The sequence below is a fragment of the Saccopteryx bilineata genome, chromosome 8 (assembly GCF_036850765.1).
Source record: "Saccopteryx bilineata isolate mSacBil1 chromosome 8, mSacBil1_pri_phased_curated, whole genome shotgun sequence".
In the NCBI taxonomy this organism is placed as follows: Eukaryota; Metazoa; Chordata; class Mammalia; order Chiroptera; family Emballonuridae; genus Saccopteryx; species Saccopteryx bilineata.
Genome location: NC_089497.1, coordinates 44,477,331 through 44,493,527, shown reverse-complemented (window position 1 = coordinate 44,493,527; position 16,197 = coordinate 44,477,331).

Here is a 16,197-nt window from a genome sequence, read left to right as displayed (position 1 = left end):
CTCAAACACCTCCATCTTCTATTATTGTTTCTGCTGTCAACAAACAGGCTATCAAACCAAAGCCAGGTGGAACTGAATAATCATAAAAATATTAGCAGCTTGTTATTACTTTTGTTTTTATAAAGTTGCCAGGTTCCAGAAATGTGCTTTGCATAAAAGTATTTTTATTGTTCGTATTAATATGTCTCTGAGGAGTTCCAAAGATAGCGCCAGCACAGAATTAGCAGTGGGTCCCTGACCTTAAAGTCAGAAGACAGGTGGTTTTAAAATAGAGCAGAGGTCAGGCACCCTGAGGAGTGTGAGCTTTCAGCATTAGAAAATGAGGAGTTAATAAACTGAAAGGTGAAAGGAAAGTAGTAAGAAGTATCAAGATGCTTACTTTTGAATTAATTTAATGTGAGAAATGATTTAGGGATGATTTATAACCAAATTGTCATTAAGCAATGTAACTTCTTTACCTGACTAATAAGCCCAAGAAGTCAAACATTTTTTATACCAAACCAAGTACATGTTTGATCATGGATCTGAAAGGAGCAGTATTAAAATCCTGGGATACCCTAGAGCACTAAAGTACACCTTAACTGTACCTAATGGGGCCAAAGTGACATAAATTGCAATAATTGCCTTAGGCAGGATATGACACCAGAAGTATCCAGAATATGCACCTCAATACTACAAAGCAAATATAATAAACTTAATGATGCCCAACATTTATGTAACCCATTACATTCTTTAAAATACATTTTTGGACATGTTGTCTTCTTGTAGTAACTAAGACAAATATAACAGTATTAGTATATCAACTCTGCATTATCTCTTTTTTCTTACTGTCACATTAATTAGTGGCAAAAGCTACATAGACAAGCATAGGACCCAGATTTGCTAATTAGTTTTATGGCATTGGCCTCATTATAACAGAAAGTTCAGAGTTTCATTTTGGACATGTACTTTTGCTTCCAAACCACATTCTGTAAACAGTGAAGAGTCTGTTCACCATGACAGTTTATCCTGGGAAATGGGGACTCTCAGGACATCTGCCTCCTGTCACCATTGATCAGTTCAGTCAAATCACTGCAACTAAATACAGCCATAGGAGCCAAAGAGGACCATTAGTGTTCCAGTTCAGGAGTCACAATATAATCAGCAGGTAATTCATAGCATGTTGAGTCAGCCAAAGCAGAGCATGCTACCTTTCATCAAGGAGGCTTTTGCATAAACGGCAGATCTTGATGCAAAGACAGGGAACCATAAAGGGGAGAAAAGCTGTCCTCACCTCACTTTTTTTTTTCTCACTTCACTTTGATTTTATGAACAACTAGGTAGAACTGATTTCTAGGAAAATCAATTTAAATAGTCATCAGCCTCTTGACTACTCAGTATGATTCCTACTGCCTTTAAAAATATCTTTCTGCCAACAAACTAGACATACTGGACAAAATGAATAAATTCCTAGAAACATACAATCTTTCAAAACTGAACCAAGAAGAAAGTATCTGAATGCACTGTAACTAATGAAATCAAAGCAGTAATAAAACACACAAACAAAAAAAAAACCTCCCACGAAACAAAAGTCCTGGATCAGATGGCTTTACAGGTAAATTTTACCAAACATTCAAAGAAAAACTAACAACTATCCTACTCAAAATATTCCAAAGATTCATGAGGAGGGAAAACTCACAAACTCATTTTATGAAGCCTGCTTTATCTTAATTTTAGATAAAAACACTTTAAAGAAAAAAATTATAGGCCAATATTCCTGATAAGCATAGATGCAAAAATTCTCAACAAAATATTAGCAAACCGCTTCCAGCAATACATTAAAAAGATTATATGCCATGATCAAATAATTTCCATCCTTGGAAATTATTTCAAGGATGCAAGGTTGGTACAATATCTGCAAACAATATATGTGATATACCACTTAAACAAATGAAGGATAAAAATCACATGATTATATTAATAAATTCAGAAAAAGCATTGGATAAAATCTAGCACCCATTTATGATAAAAAACAATACCTCTCAGTAAAATGATAATGGAAGGAATATACCTCAACATATATAATAAAGGTCATATATGACAAAACTACAGCTAACATTATGGTCAGTGGGCAAAAAACTAAGCATCTCCTTTAGGATCAGGAACAAGTCAGGAATGTTTGTTTTCACCACTCTTATTTAGTGTAGGACTGGACATTCTAGCCACAACAATCAGATAAGAAGAATAAATAAAAGGTATCCAAATCGGAAGGAAAAAAGTAAAACTTTCATTATTTCCAGATGACATGATACTATACATGGAAAACCCTAAGACTTGACCAAAAAAAATACTAGAACTAACAAATAAGCATACTAAAGTAGCAAGATACAATAATAATATTCAGAAATTGGTGGCATTTTTATACACTAATAATGAACTACCACACAAGAAAACTAAGAAAACAATTTCATTTACAATTGCAACAAAAAGAATGAAGATACCTAAGAATAAATTTAATCAAGGTGGTAAAAGATCTGTACTAAGAAAATTATTTAAAAAAATATTGAGAAAGATACAAAAAGTAGAAGAAATTATCATATTCATGGATAGAAATAATTAACATCATTAAAATGTCCATACTACCAAAAGTAATCAATAGATTCAATGCAATTCTTGTCAAAATGCTAATGGTATATTTCAAAGAACTACAACAAAACTTATGTGGAACCACAAAAGACCCTGAATAGCCTCAGCAATCTTGAGAAAGAAGAACAAAGTTGGAAGTTTCATGCTACCTGATATCAAACTATAATACAAGGCCATAGTAATCAAAATAGCATTGTACTTGCATACAAACAGGCATATAGATCAATGAAACAGAATAAAGAGCCTCACAAAAAACAGATGCCTTTATGGTCAATTAGTATTTCACAAAGGAGGCAAGAACGTACAATGAGGTAAAGGCAGTATGTTAAAAAAAATGGTATTGGCCAGTAATAAGACAGGGGTGGTCCCTTTCACAACTCTTATTCAACATAGTTCTGGAAATCCAGCCACAACAATCAGAGAAGAAGAAGAAATAAAAGGCATCCAAATTGGAAAAGAAGAAGTAAAATTATCATTATTTGTTGATGACATGATACTGTACATAGAAAACCCTAAAGTCTCAGTCAAAAAACTACTAAAACTGATAAATGAATTTGGCAAGGTGGCAGGATATAAAATTAATATTCAAAAATCAGTAGCCATTTTATACAACAATAATAAACTGTCAGAAATAAAAATTAAGGAAACAATCCCCTTAACTATTGCAACAACAAAAATAAAGTACCTAGGAGAAAATTTAACCAAGGAAGTAAAGGATTTGTACTAGGAAAATTATAAAACATTGATAAAAGAAATCAAGGAGGATACAAACAAGTGGAGGCATATACCGTGTTCATGGATAGGAAAAATAAACATCATTAAAATGTCTACATTACCCAAAGCAATCTATAAGTTCAGTGCAATTCCTATTAAAATACCAATGGCATACTTCAAAGATATAGAACACATATTCCAAAAATTTATATGAAAACAAAAAGAACATGAATAGCCTCAGCAATCTTGAAAATGAAGAATAAAGTGGGAGGTATCACACTTTCTGATATCAAGTTATACTACAAGGCCATTGTACTCAAAACAGCCTGGTACTGGCATAAGAACAGGCATACATATCAATGAAACAGAACAGAGAACCCAGAAATAAACCCACGCCTATATGGTCAATTGATATTTGACAAAGGAGGTAAGAGCATACAATGGAGTAAAGACAGTATTTTTAATAAATGGTGCTGGGAAAATTGAACAAGTATATGCAAAAAAAGAAACTAGACCACCAACTTATACTGTTCACAAAAATAAACTCAAAATGCATAAGAGACTTAAATGTGAGTCATGAAGCCATAAATATTTATATCTTGAAAAAAAACATAGGCAGTAAACTCTCTGATATCTCTCATAACAATATTTTTGCTGATTTATCTCCATGGGCAAGTGAAATAAATCACAGGATATAAATAAAACTATATCAAACTAAAAATCTTTTACACAGCAAAAGACACCATGAACAAAATAAAAAGACAACCCACACAATGGGAGAACATATTCGTTAATAAGTCTGATAAGAGGTTAATAACCAAAATTTATAAAGAACTTCTAAAACTCAACACCAGGAAGGTAAACAATCCAATAAAAAATGGGCAAAAGAGGCCCTGGCCGGTTGGCTCAGTGGTAGAGCACCTGCTCAGTATGTGAAAGTCCTGGGTTAGATTCCTCACCAGCGCACATAAGAGAAGCATCCACTGCTTCTCCACCTTTCCCTCCTTCCTTTCTGTCTCTCTCTTCCCCTCCTGCAGCCAAGGCTCCATTGGAGCAAAATTGGCCCGGGCACTGAGGACAGCTCCGTGGCCTCTGCCTCAAGCAGTAGAAGGGCTCTGGCCAAAACGCCCCAGATGGGCAGAGCATTGCCCCCTGGTGGGCATACCAGATGGATCCTGGTCGGGTGCATGCAGGAGTCTGTCTGACTGCCTCCTGGCTTCTAACTTCAGAAAAATACAAAAGAAAAAAAAATGGGCAAAAGAACTGAATAGATGCTTCTCCAAAGAGGACATACAAATGGCCAATAGGCATATGAAAAAATGTTTAATGTCATTCATTAGTCATCCAAGAAATGTAAATTAAAACCACACTGAAGGAGAGAGGGGTTGGGGGAGGGGAGGGGCACAAAGAAAACCAGATAGAAGGTGACAGAAGACAATTTAACTTTGGGGGAGGGGTATACAGCACAATCAAATGTCAAAATAATCTAGAGATGTTTTATCTCAACATATGTACCCTGATTTATCAATGTCACTGCATTAAATTTAATAAATAATTTTTTTTAAAAAAAAAAACCACACTGAGATACCACCTCATACCTGTCAGAATGGCACTCATTAACAAAACAATACACAATAAATGCTGGTGAGGGTGTGGAGAAAAGGGAACCCTTCTGCACTGCTGGTGAGAATGCAGACTTGTGAAGCCACTGTGGAGAACTATATGAGGTTTCCTCAAAAAATTAAAAATGGCCTGACCAGCCAGACCTGTGGTGGCACAGTGGATAAAGCGTCGACCTGGAAATGCTGAGGTTGCCGGTTAGAAACCCTGGGCTTGCTTGGTCAAGGCACATATGGGAGTTGATGCTTCCAGCTCCTCCCCCCCACCTCCCTCTCCCTCTCTCTCTCTCTCCCTCTCCCTCTCTCTCTCCTCTCTAAAATGAATAAATACATTTAAAAAAAATTTTTTTAAAAATGGCCTTACCAGGCAGTGGTGCAATGGATAGAGCATCTGACTGGGATGTGGAGGACCCAGGTTCGAGATCCCGAGGTCACCAGCTTGAGCACGGGCTCATCTGGTTTGAGCAAGGCTGACTACCTGGAGCCCAAGGTCGCTGACTCAAGCAAGGGGTTACTCGGTCTGCTGTAGTCCTCTGATCAAGGCACATATGAGAAATCAATCAATGAACAACTAAGGAACTGCAATGAGGAATTGGTGTTTCTCATCTCTCTCCCTTCCTGTCTGTCTGTCCCTGTCTCTGCCATACACACACACACACACACACACACACACACACACACACACAATTAAAAATGGAACTGCCTTTTGACCCATCTATCCCACTTTTAGAAATGTATCCTAAGAATTCCAAATCACTGATTCAAAAGAAGATATGCACTCCCATGTTTATTGCAGCATTGTTTACAATAGCCAAGATCTGGAAACAGCCCAAGTGTCCATCAGTGGATGAGTGGATTAAAAAGCCATAGTACATATACACAATGAAATATCACATGGCAGTGAAAAAGAAGGAAATATTACCTTTTGTTACAACATGGATGGACCTAGAGATTATTATGCTCAGTGAAATAAGTCAGGCAGAGAAAGAAAAATATCATATGATCTCACATATATGTAGAATCTAATGAACAAAGTGAACTGAGGAACTGAATAGAGGCAGAAGCAGAGTCACAGGGACCGGAGGGACGGTTGTCAGAGAGTAGGGGAATGAGGGGATGGGATTAGAGAAGGTAAAGGGATTAGTGAATCTATATATATAAATACATAACACAGAGATATAGATAACAGGACAGCAAATCCTAGAGGGTAGGGGGAGGGAGTTAAGGGGAGTGGGGTAAAGCAGGCATAAATAGGGACACAGGGGTGGGGGTGCGGGAGTTATATTCAGTGGACACTTGAATCCATGTAAACACAATAAATTAAAAATTAATAAAAAAAATTTTTAAATGGTATTGGCAAAATTATACAGATATACAGAAAAAGGTGAAACTAGACCACTCTTTACATCATATACAAAAAAAATAACTAAAAATGGATTAAAGGCTTAAATGTAATACTTGAAACTATAAAAATCCTAGAAGAAAACATAGGCAGGAAAATCTATGCAATCATAACAATACTTTTTTCTGATATATCACCTCAGGCAAGGAAAACAAGCAAAGGAAAAGTAAACAAATGGAACTATATCAAACTAAAAAGTTTTTGCACAGGACAGAAACCATCAACAAAATGAAAAGACAACCCACCTAATAGGAGAATGTATTTGCCAAAGAAACATCTGGTAAGGGGTTAATATCCAACATTTATAAAGAATTTACACAACTTAACAACAACAACAACAAAATGACAAGCAAACCAATTAAAAAATGGGCAAAGGACCTGAATGGACACTTCTCCAGACTACAAAAGATGGCCAATATACATATGAAAAGATATTCAACATCACTAATCATTTGAGAAATATAAACAAAAACCACAATGAGGTATCTCCTCATACCTGTCAGAATGGCTCTCATCAATAAATCAACAAACATCAAGAGTTGATGAGGATATGGAGTAAAGGGAAACGTCATGCACTTTTGGTGGGATTAAAGATTGTTGTAGCCACTGTGAAAAGTAGTATGAAGTTTCCTCAAAAAAAATAAAAAATGGAATTGCATTATGACCCAGTGATTCCACTTCTAGGAGTATATCTGAAGAAACTTAAAACATTAACTCAAAAGAATATATGCATCCCTCTGTTCATTGCAGCACTATTTAAAATAGCCAAGATTTGGAAACAGTCCAAGTGTCCATCAATAGATGAATGGACAAAAAAAAAGTAGTGGTACAAATACACAATATAATACCACTCAGCCATAGAAAAGAAGGAAATCTAACCTTCTGGGACAGCAAGGATGGACCTGGAAAGAATTATGCTAAGTAAAATAAGCCAGTCAGAGAAAGACAAATACCATATAATCTCACTTATATGTGGAATCTAATGAGCAAAGTAAGCAAAACAGGAACAGACTCATAAATACAGCTGTCAGAGGGGATGAGGGTTAGGGAGCTGGGTGAAATAGGTGAAGGGCATGCCCCATCCCCAGAAAGCTCATAGACACAATCAACAGTATGGTGATTACCAGAAAGAAAGGGGAAGGCAAGTAGAAGAGTTTAAAGGGGCATAAATGGCGATGGAAGCAAACTAGACTTTGGGTGGTGAACACAAATGATGTGACATAGAATGGTATACTTGATTGCTATATAATTTTATTAATCTGTAACCCCAATAAATTTAACAAAAATATACATTAAACAAATCTCAAAATCTCTTTCATGACACAACGTTCCTTAGACTTTTAACACCAGAAAAAAAAGAAACTTAAAAGAACCCTAAATATATGTCAAATATATTTAATATTGACTATCTCTAAAGAATAGAATTATAAGGGCACTTTTTATTTGTATTACATGTTCACAGTGTTTTAATTTGTAAAGATTATGTATTAATTTTGTAGTCAGAAAATGTCAATATAGATGACTGAGAAAGAGCAAGAGATAGAGAGGGAGCAAACAGATTTGAAGCTAATGCTGTCATTTTAGAATTAAAACTCTAAGTCAAGACAGATTATAGATCATCAAAAGTTACATGAGTAGACCCTGGCCAGGTAGCACACTTGGTTAGAATGTGGTCCCAAAATATCAAGATTTTGGGTTTGATCCCTGGTCAAGGCATACAGAAGAATCAGCCAATGAATGTGTAAATAAGTAGAAAAACAAACAGATGTTTCTTTCTCTCTCTCCCTGTCACAAAAGGAATTGAAAAGTTGTATGTCTAGTTTTCAGCAAAACAAATTTATAGGGTTGACCAGAACTACTAAAGCTTTGTATGAGGGTCAGTGTGGCTAGAGTCAAGCAGGTGATTCTAACAATCCTTCTTTTAATAACCCACAGTTCTAAGAGTAGAAAGGTAGTTTAGAAATATTGTCTCCCAAAGGGTAGTCACATTATTTTTTTGCCTAAAACAAGACATGTCATGAGTACAAGGGAGTACTATTAATAATTATTCCTAAACATTAGGTAAAGAGCCCTTCGGGCACACTGAGCTGTAGTGTGCCAATTCTACAGATGACCAATTTCCAGATCCTCGATAGGATTTCAAACTTTTAGCTTTATATCTAGTTGTCCACCTGTCTGAGAGTAATAGATGACACAAAAGGAAATAAACATTTTCAGAAATGCATGAAATGACCAAATTTTAAACAGTTCACACTCCTTCTGTTAAATGACTAATTGAGGCCGTAATTAGAGTAAGACATCAAATGAGCTCTAGAATATAGTCAGATGCAGTGATTTGAAGAAGTAAAAACAGTGATAGATGATAATTCTGAGTGGAAAAGAGGAGAACAGAGAACTGATCCATAATGGGTATACTGTCTAGTCACATGATTCCATCAAAAATAGTGCTTATAAAGAAATCACAAAAATAGTAGTTTAAGTAACAGAGTAACTGGATGACTTTGATAAAATATTGCCAAAGTAAACATCATTTCTCATGGTGAAAGAAAAAGTGCTGACATGTAAGTATGCTATGCAGATATCACTTCCATATTGCCTGGCTTACAGGCTGTTAAATTTTCAGCCATCATAATACATATTAATGGAAGGTTGGAAGTTAAATAAATATAATTTGAGCAAGCCAATTCTCTGTGGTATGCTTTCTGTAATGAATAAAAAGCAAACTGAAGTGACTAGTCATTGTAGAAATAAGGCATTGATCATGCAATAATAATAAGACTTCACTTCCAAACAGCATGAAGCACTATTCAAAAGCAATTCAAGATATCATGTCATTTGGGCCTCTTAGCAGCCCTGAGAGGCTGGAATTATATTATTGTGCCAATTTTATAAGTGAGATGACTGTGATTCAGGGCAATTAAATAATTTGCTTACTGTTTTACCTTTACTGGAGAAATTTTAACTAGAACCCACTTCTGGCCCCCCCCCATCCCCCATTTACCTCATAATCCAGTGTTCATTGCATTTGAATGACTAGAAAAAGATTTGACCTTGAAAAGGACATGTAGGTTTAGTGACTTCTGACCATACATTTCAGCCAAAGTCCATCTCTTCAGTTTTCATGTCCCCTAGGGATAATCCATCTCAATCAGCCCCTTCCCATTCTCCATCTGACCTGCCATGCTCTCTGAAAATTGCAACCATGTTTTACCTTCGGAGTAACCAAATTCAATTATAGTTTCTGCCTTTGTGTTTCCTCAGCCTTTTTTCCTATACAAATTGATGGTGACAGCAGCGATACCAATTCAATTACATACCATCTTCTGGTTCCCAGTAATGATTCTGAATAGGTCAACAGAGACCAGCTAGGAACAAGAATGACCCTGAATTAAAAGGAAAGGATAAGGAGTAAAAGCCTGAATTAGAAACCCCTTTTCACTTACTGAGAAAATTTAAGCCAGCTTCCCTCATAGAATAAGCAGGGTGAATCATGAAAAGAGAAAGGAAAGAGTAGGCTAGCCACTTTACAAAAAAGGATTTCTAGAAAGGATTTAGAGAGCTTTACAATTATAGTGCCCCTGTGAACAAAACCTGAGGGGAACCAAATTAAACAACATCCTGTCAAACAACTGGGTGTTGTAACAAACATGTCATAGAGGAGTAAATTATTTTTGACATTTTCATTCATTAAAAAAGTTTGATGTAGTGTACTCTCAACATATAGTGGGACGTTCTAGACTAGAGTGGAGATACCGCAGAGAGCAAAATAACAAAGTGCCTGCTTCCATGTTGTTTCCATTCCAGTGAGAAGACAGTGGGTAATGTAACTCCTACGAAGAAAAACAAAGTAAGGTAAAGTCATATGGTAGAGACACACTATTTAGGTAGAGGGGTAAAGGAGGGAAAATGAATAAATTGAGGGGAAACAAGTGACAAACACGATATCAACTTCACTGAGGGCCGAACAGAAATAACATTTAAATTTTTAGCCATTGTCTGTATGTTTTACTAGCACAGACTTTAAAGGCCACTAGTTTTTATAACCGTCACCTTAGAAATGACTATAAGAGGCCAAATAAAAAAAACTGTTGGCCCTGGCCGGTTGGCTTAGCGGTAGAGCGTCGGCCTGGCGTGCGGGGGTCCCGGGTTCGATTCCCGGCCAGGGCACACAGGAGAAGCTCCCATCTGCTTCTCCACACACACCCCCCTTCCTCTCTGTCTCTCTCTTCCCCTCCCGCAGCCGGGGCTCCATTGGAGCAAAGATGGCCCGGCGCTGGGGATGGCTCCTTGGCCTCTGCCCCAGGTGCTAGAGTGGCTCTGGTCGCTGCAGAGCAACGCCCCGGAGGGGCAGAGCATCGGCCCCTGGTGGGCAGAGCGTCGCCCCCTGGTGGGCGTGCCGGGTGGATCCCGGTCGGGCGCATGCAGGAGTCTATCTGACTGTCTCCACCCGTTTCCAGCTGCAGAAAAAACAACAACAACAAAATGTTGTCTCTCAAATGCTAAACTGAATCCTCTACGAAATAGAGCCAGTTTACCAAATCAAGTGATTTTGTGTGTGTGAGTGTGTGTGTGTGTGTGTGTGTGTGCTTCCATAATAATTCTTTAGAATCCTAATCTAAAGAGTCTTCCTCTTCCTCTTGCTCGTCTGCATGTTACCTGATTGTTCACTCTTGGTCAAAAATAAAACTTTGTTTTTATAGACTTTTTGTGAGTTTCTGTATTGCTCAGTATAGAAAAAGCCTAAACAATTAATTTGGTCTGTAATTTTATTCTAAGTCAGTGTTTTGATTTACACATAATAAACCCATTGGTACTACTGATTTAAATAACTTAAACAAATATTTGTGGTATAAATATTATTTGTAAGATAATGTATTAAGTGCAAAATGGGAGAAGAGGAGCAAAATACTATCTTTGCTCTTAGGAAACATACAATGTATTATAGTACATAAGTACACAGATGGCTATAATATGAGAACAAATTAGATTTCTTAAAGAAAAAACAAATTTATTATAATTGAGAGAACTGTAGAGGAGGAACATAAATGATATCAGGGAAGAGAAAGACTTGAGATGAAGCTTGCAAGCAAGTTAGAGTATCAAACTGTAAAAAGAGAACCATAAGGCACTTCAGACCAAAGAAGCACTACAAATGTATTCTTGAAGGCAGAATAAAGTAAGCCCTACCAGAAGAAGGGCAAATACCCCAGTTTGGTTGAAATGCAGGTTATCAGGCATAAAGCAGCAATAGATAAGTTAGATAATGATATATAAGGCAGGAAAACATTATAAGGAACCTGGAATGCTGGAGGGCAATGAGCACCACCAAATGGTTCTGAATTTGGAAATGTATTTAAGTATAAATATATCTAATATGGATAGGTAAGAAGTAGACTTAGCCCATAAGAGGGCTGACTAGGAATGTACTTCTAATATACAGAGGAAAGGTAATGAAAGTCTGAAGTACAGTGATGGTATTGGGAACAATAATTTTTTTTTAATAATTTTATTTTTTTAATGGGGCGACATCAATAAATCAGGATACATATATTCAAAGATAACATGTCCAGGTTATCTTGTTGTTCAATTATGTTGCATACCCATCACCCAAAGTCAGATTGTCGTCTGTCACCTTCTATCTAGTTTTCTTTGTGCCCCTCCCCCTTCTCCTTTCCCTCCCCTTCTCCCCCCTCCCCCCCCATAACCACCACACTCTTATCAATGTCTCTTAGTCTCACTTTTATGTCCCACCTACGTATGGAATAATGCAGTTCCTGGCTTTCTCTGATTTACTTATTTCACTCCGTATAATGTTATCAAGATCCCACCATTTTGCTGTAAAGGATCTGATGTCATCATTTCTAATGGCTGAGTAGTATTCCATAGTGTATATGTGCCACATCTTCTTTATCCAGTCATCTATTGATGGGCTTTTTGGTTGTTTCCATGTCCTGGCCACTGTGAACAAGGCTGCAATGAACATGGGGCTGCATGTGTCTTTACGTATCAATGTTTCTTAGTTTTGGGGGTATATACCCAGTAGAGGGATTGCTGGGTCATAAGGTAGTTCTATTTTCAGTTTTTTGAGGAACCACCATACTTTCTTCCATAATGGTTGTACTACTTTACATTCCCATCAACAGTGGATGAGGGTTCCTTTTTCTCCACAGCCTCTCCAACATTTGCTATTACCTGTCTTGTTAATAATAGCTAATCTAACAGGTGTGAGGTGGTATCTCATTGTAGTTTTGATTTGCATTTCTCTAATAACTAAAGAAGATGAGCATCTTTTCATATATCTGTTGGCCATTTGTATTTCTTCCTGGGAGAAGTGTCTGTTCATGTCCTCTTCCCATTTTTTTATTGGATTGTTTGATTGTTTGTTGTTGAGTTTTATGAGGGAACAATAATTTTTATATTTTATTTCATTTTATTTTTTGTGACAGAGACCGAGAGAGAGACAGACAGAGGGACAGATAGGGACAGACAGACAGGAGTCGAAAGAGATGAGAACCATCAATTCTTCATTGCAGCTCCTTAGTTGTTTAGTGATTGCTTCCTCATGGGTGCCTTGCAGGGGTGGGAGGGAGGCTGCAGCAGAGTGAGTGACCCCTTGTTCAAGCCAGCAATCTTGGGCTTAAGCCAGAGATCTTGGCCTTCAAGTCAGCGACCTTTGGGCTCAAGCCAGCAACCATAGGGTCATGTCTATGATCCCACGCTCAAGCCTGCAACCCCACGCTCAAGTCCATGCTCAAGCCAAATGACCCCAAGCTCAAACTAGCAACCTCAGAGTTTCAAATCTGGGTCCTCTGCATCCCACTCTGACACTCTATTCACTGTGCCACTGCCTGGTCAGGTGGGAACAATAATTTTTAAAGATAAATTCAAACTTGTGATGGTTCAATTAATGAGTCTTAGCAACTGATTAGATGTGAGGCAAGACAGAGAAAAGTGTAAAAGATTATTTTGAGAAAACAATAGTACTTTTTTGTTTTGTTTTTGGTAAGTAGCTACATCTTTTCCTTTTCTAGCTATTTGTTTATTTATTTAGCAATCATCTTTTATTATGTTCAGTGAAAATTATAGGAAAGAAATCAGTTTATTGTGGCCAAATGTAAGGAAGATAAATATCCTTAAAGTAAACATACATGTTCTTTTCAATATTTTTTAATTTCTCATTGCCTTTATTTTATTTTTAATTAAAATTTTAAGTTTGTTGTGTTAACATGGATTCAAGTGTCTCAATCAATGTAACACCCTCACCCCCAACCATGTGCCCCCAATTACATGCCTCTTGCCCCCCCTCCCCCTCTCCCTAACTCCCTCCCCCGCTTCCCTCTGGGATTTGCTGTCCTGTTATCTGTATCTGTGTGTTATGTATATATAATTTCACTAAACCCTTCACCTTCTCTAATTCTGTCCCCACATCCCTCTGACTGTTGTCCCTCTGCTCCCTATGACCCTGCCTCTGCCTCTATTTTGTTCCTCAGTTCACTGTGTTCATTAGATTCTACATATATGTGAGATAATATGATTTTTTTCCTCTGCTTGGCTTATTTCACTTAGCATAATAATCTCCAGGTCCATCTGTGACATCACAAAAGGTAAGATTTCCTCCCTTTTCATGCCCACATAGTATTCCATTGTATATGTATGTACCACTGCTATTTTTATCCACTCATACACTGTCGAACACTTGGGCTGTCTCCAGATCTTGGCTACTGTAAACACTGCTGCAATAAACAGGGGTTCTATATCTTCTTTTGAATGAGTGTTTTGGATTTCTTCAGATATATTCCTAAAAGTGGGACAGCATGATCATAAGGCAGTTCCATTTTTAAATTTTTGAGGAATCTCCATACTGTTTTCCACAGTGGCTGCACCAGTCTGCATTCCCACCAGCAGTGCAGGAGGGTTCCCTTTTTCCACACTCCCACCAGCACTTGCTATGTGTTGATTTGTTTATGAGAGCCATACTGACTAGTGTGACATGGTATCTCACTGTGGTTTCAATTTGCATTTCTCTGATGATTAGTGATGTTGACCATTTTTTTATATGCCTATTGGCTATCTGTATGTCTTCTTTTGAGAAGTGTCTATTCAGTTCCTTTGCTCATTTTTAATTGGATTGTTTACCTTCCTAGTGTTGAGTTTTATTAGTTCTTTATAAGTTTCAGTTATAATATGGTGTAATTTCAGTTATAATATGATATCCTTCCCAGACATATTGGTGAATATGTTCTCCCATTGAATGTGTTGTCTTTTTATCTTGTTAATGGTTTCTTTTGCTGTGCAAAAGCTTTAGTCCTATTTGCTTATTTTGTCCTTTATTTCACTTGCCCAAGAAGATAGATCAACAAAAATACTGCTAGAAGAGATATCAGAGAGTTTTCTGCCTATGTTTTCTTCCAACATGTTTATGGCTTCCAAGATGGTTCCATCACCTCCACCTCAGGCACTAAGAAGAGCGTGGTTGCTGAGCAACAGAGCAACACCTTTAGATAGGCAGAGCATTGCCACTTAGTGGACTTGATGGGTGGATCCCCATTGGGATTATGTAGGAGTCTGTCTCTGTCTCCCCTTCTCTCATTGAATAAAAAAGAAATAAAAAGAAAATAAATAAAATAAAGTCCCCTACAATTATAGTATTGCTGTCAATTTTATCCTTTATGTCCATCAAAATCTGCTTTATATATACTGCTCACAAAAATAAGGAGATATTTCAAAATGAATATGAAGTGAGAAAATATCCCCTAGTTTTTGTGAGCAGTATTTTTAGGTGCTCTTATATTAGGTACATAAATATTCACAATGGTTATATTTGCCTGTTGGACTGCATTCTTTATCATTATATAATGACCTTCTCGGTCTCTTATTATCACCTTTGTTTTAAAGGCTATTTTGTCAGATATCAATATTGCTACCACAGCTTTTTTTTCATTTGCATTTGCATGAAATACTTTTTTCCATCCCTTCATTTTCAGTCTATGTGTAGTTTTTGTTCTGAGGTGGATCTCTTGTAGACAGCATATGTATGGGTCTTGTTTTCTTATCCATGAAGCTACCCTATGTTTTTTCATTGAAGTGTTTAATCCATTTACATTTAAGGTTAATATCAACATATACTTATTTATTTCCATTTTATTCTTTAAACCTACTATCCTCTTTCTTTTGATTTTTTTTCTTTGGTCTTTTTATAGTGAGCCCCTTAACATTTCTTGCAGTACTGATTTGGTTGTAATAAATTCCTTGAGTTTTTGTTTTTGTTTTTTGTCTGGGAAGCTTTTTATTTCTCCTTCAATTTTAAATGATAGTTTTGCTGGATAAAGTAGTCTTGGTTGTAGGTTCTTGTTTTGCATCGTTTTGAATATTTCTTGCCAATCCATTCTGGGCTGAACTGTTCTGTTGAGAACTCAGATGTCATCCTTATGAAGGCTCTTCTATAGGTAATTAACTGCTTTTCTCCTGCAGCTTTTTGTGTTCTTTCTTTGTCTCTTAACATTTGCATTTTAATAATGAGTCTTGCTGTGGACCTCCTTGGGTTTCTCTTTAATGAAACTCTCTGTGCTTGAACTTATGTGATTTTTTCCTTCATGTGATCCACCCCTATGATGTGGATATCGTTTCTCTTTATGTTGTCCCAGAAGTCTCCTAGAGCTTCCTTAGTCTTTTTGAGCCTTTTTTCATTTTGCTGCTCTGCTTCTGTGCTTGTGATTATCTTGTCCTTAAGTCACTGATTCGATCCTCTACTTCATCCAACCTGCTGTTGATTCCTTCTAGTGCAGTCTTTATTTCTGATATTGTATAAATATTTGTCATTTTTGACTGGTTATTTTT